The sequence below is a fragment of the Parasteatoda tepidariorum genome, chromosome 6, assembly GCF_043381705.1.
Source record: "Parasteatoda tepidariorum isolate YZ-2023 chromosome 6, CAS_Ptep_4.0, whole genome shotgun sequence".
Lineage (NCBI taxonomy): Eukaryota > Metazoa > Arthropoda > Arachnida > Araneae > Theridiidae > Parasteatoda > Parasteatoda tepidariorum.
The window spans coordinates 37,059,769-37,063,586 of record NC_092209.1 but is presented as its reverse complement, the minus strand read 5'-3'; the positions used below and the strand labels follow the sequence as shown (position 1 = coordinate 37,063,586).

Below are 3,818 nucleotides of genomic sequence, written 5' to 3'. Positions count from 1 at the left end.
ACGAACCCTGTGACTTTCACAAATACTTTTTTCGCACTAGAAACAAGCGAGTCTACCTCAGGATAGAGACCTCTTACTTCCTCTGCTATCCTGTGCAATGCATGAGCAAGGCACGTTAGATGGATCATATTAGGAAATAAAACTTTTAAGGCATTTCCAGCTTTTTTCATGTAGGTGGCTGCATCTGTAAGAAATAATAGCACTCTTTCATGCTTAGTGCCATTTGGCTAAAGTAAAGCCAGCGCATTAGTGAACAACTGTGCAATTGTAGTACTGTTAGTATTCTGCAACTGTTCAGATGTCAAAAAAAGATTTTATGTTTTTCAAATGGGTCCATAACACCAACAATAACATTCGCAACATATCATCCAGTTACATCAGTCGTTTCATCTACAGATAGCCATATGGTTTTCGTTCCGATTTCATTTTGAATAGTTTTAAGAACTTCGGTGTAACAGTCATCTAAATAAGTTTTCCTTAAAGTTGATTCACAGGGCACACTTTAATTCGTATATTTTTGCAAAAAAGCTCGTATATGGAGTCGAGTCGGAGTGCCGGCATCTACAAATGATCTGCATAAATCCATTGCAAATTCCAATTTGCGAGAAGATAATTGAAAACAGGTGGGAATCAGAGTCGGTGTTTTCCCATTTTTTTTATCTTTTGCTGTTTTATGCTTAGCTGTCTCCAAGTGCTGAGATATAAAATACTTCTTCTCAAAATTTACTGACTTCTCGTAGGCCTTACAAAATAGAATGCTCCAATCAGCAGAAAACACATCAGACCCAAACTCTTTCACAAAACTGTCCAGTTTTTTGCTTGTGCAGGCTTTTACTTTAGGCATTTTTAAAATAACTAGTACTAGAAAACTATTTCGTGCTCCGTCTACAATGTGCTCAACCAGCTTGGTGAATTCGTTTGTAGATAAGAGAGCATGCGATTTATTCGATGGTGTAAGTTATATGGGGCTATATGGGCCGTAAGTAAGAATAAATTCTATTGGTTGTAAGTAAAAATAACTCCTATTGACTGTAAATAAAAATAACTCCAATCTTTTCACTCCTTTTCTCTCTCTCCTTGCAAAGCGCATCGGGTGAAGGTGAGGCCACGTTTTCTGACGCCACGACGAAGGTGACGCCACGAAGAGACGGAGAGGAAATATTCTTTTTCCTACATTCCCCACGCACTCCCAATAGTTGCCGAGCGAACGAGTTCTCATCAAGCTCTTTGTCTTCCAAACTATCCCTCTGGGATAAAAAAAAAATGAATTGCAAGGTGCCATGCAAGCGCGTGACAATCTCCTTTCTTGTGGCCATCTTTGAAAAAGGCAAAGCTTCATTTCTGTATTCTATTCTCTATTCAATCAACACTGTCAATCTCATGGACAGAAAAATGTCTTTCACCTGCCTTGCTCACTCAAGCACGAGTACCCTATCAGCTCAGATGAATAGCCATTGTACTGTACGAGGGGTGATCACTGCCTCAACGGCAGGGAGTTGTCCCAAAAGGAATAAAGTCCTAATCTCTATAAATGCATTACAATACGTCGGATGACAGTCACCATTTCTGTATTTCAAAATTTCTTCATTTTGCGTTTATGCTCGGTCAAAAGCACGAAAAGCTTTGCAGAAAAATTTTAAATTAGATAGAAATAGGCATTTATGAACAAAAGGAAAGAAAAAGGTATTTTCAGAAGAAAACATTTAAAAAAAGGGAGAAAAGGGCATTTATGGCATTTTGCCTGAACTTCCGGGCTCTAGTTATCAGTTTTGAGAAGAGTGAATCAATCTGCAACATTTATTTATCCCAAAAAAGAAGCCAAATCATACATAGATTCAAATGACATTTCGTTATAACTTAAGCAGAGCAAAGCTTTGAACGTTCTTTAGGTTTGGTATTTGATTCTTAACAATTGGATTTGCATACTAGAAGTTAACACTAACAAAATAAAACTTTATTAACAAAATTAAAAAAAAAGTAAATTTATTTAGTTATACTATTTTTAGAAAATTTCTACTTAACTTTTCACATCTTTTTAACTGTCCCAAGGTGCCCCACTAGGAGGTACACCTTGGAACAAATAAAAAGGTAACTAAACATTTTTAAAAATTTTTTCTTTGACAGATACAAAATCAAAACCTAGTTAAAAATGTTTTCAAATGTTACAAGAATACCAGGTAAAATTTTGAAAATAATTGATCAGAATAAAAGAAAAAAATTAAAGAAAAAAAAAAAGAGTCCCAAGGTGAGCCACTCTCCCCTATCTAATACTAGGGTCACAAAAAAATTAACCAAAGATTTTAAACACTAAACTTACTATTTCTTTATTTAGTTTGACTATTTTTTCATTCAAATTGTTCACCCTCATTTCATAGTCATGAGCTTTTCTTTTTAGACAATTAATTTCAATCACACGCTTTTCGAGCTTAGTTACTTTATCTGATAGATGTGTGCTTTCTTCTGAAATTATTTTTTCTTTTTCTTTACATAATTTCAATTCTTCTTTTAACTTTGTGATGGCATCATTTTTTTTCACCAATGATATTTCTTTTCCATTAACAGTAGTTATGAGGTTAGCAGTTGTCTGAGCGAATTCCCGAATACTTTTCATTAGTCTTGTGTTCAGATCTCTTAGATTCTTGTTGCTATCATTCAATGCCTCGTTTGTGCTTGAAAGTTCCTTCACTGTTTTTTCAAGAGAAACAATTTTATTGTTTAAAATATCTTTCTCTGCTTTCGAAAGAAACACCTGCTGACTTTCTGATGTCATCTTTTTTCTTATAGAGGCTCTATAAAAGTAATTAAGTTAAATTAATAATGAAACAAAAAAAGACAAAGTAGTAATGTAATACAAACTACCAAAAAGACAACAATATGATAATAATAAAGTCAACAATAAAAGACAACAAAGCTTAGCCAAAAAATATATAAGTGAAAAGAAGTCTAGTTTCTCCGATACGTAGCAGGGGCCGGTCCTTCTGTATGACAAGAAAAGTGCCAAAGGTTTTGAGCCGGCGCAAGAGCACATCTTTCATCCATCATAGCGTCTCTAAACTTATTTAACAATAACTATTTCGCCATCTTTAAAGCGACTGTCACGATAACTATTTAAATTATACACCTATGTTAAAATAATAAATTATATTTATTTTTTAATGAATTCTTTTCAAGTAAATATTTTCTTTGTTTAATATGTAAACTTTTTTCAAAACCATTTCTTAAGTCTGTAAAGAACAAAAGCTGACGAGCCACTCTTCATTAGCTGTTTGCATGAGTGGGGAAAGACAAGGAGAGGAAGGGGGTAAGGACGGAGAAACCCCTTTAAGGAGACAGGTTGTTTTCGCAGCAATACTTCACCACCTCGAGGGAGGTAACCGTTGCCACCGGAACAGGTTTACATGGGGTAATTTATGTACTTACAAAAAATAAATAAATAAATAAAATAAAGAACATTTTAGTAAACATTCCAAGCTAGCCTGTTAGCGTACAATTAGTTTGCTAGTAAAGCGTTTTCTTGGTTTTCATTTGTGTGTAATGGAAATTCTAATTATTTTCATTCAAAAAGTTTTTCAAAGTACGATTTTACTCCTCTATTTCAATAACAAGGTACTTTGATATCTGGGTCGTGTTAAAAGTTAAAAATATAAGAAAAGTATTTCACAACATCCACTAAGATGACAAATTGTCTGTCAAGGATGATAAAAAAATTAATGGTTAAAAAAATAATTCATTGCGATAATGAACATACAGCTGTATTGTTATTATTGTTCAGTTATCTAAAAGACTTTTTCGTGGTTTTCCTTTGCATTTAACGCAAC

The 3,818-nt window shown here is 33.9% G+C and overlaps 1 long non-coding RNA gene across 1 annotated transcript in view; it reads right to left on the bottom strand.

The window, feature by feature from the left end:
* Positions 1-3,818, bottom strand: part of LOC107455048 (uncharacterized) — a 38,478-nt gene that overhangs the window by 5,546 nt on the left and 29,114 nt on the right. Inside the window, exon 2 of the long non-coding RNA XR_011636993.1 lies at positions 2,318-2,789. This is a non-coding gene — a long non-coding RNA (uncharacterized lncRNA). The remainder of the gene's footprint in view (positions 1-2,317; positions 2,790-3,818) is intronic.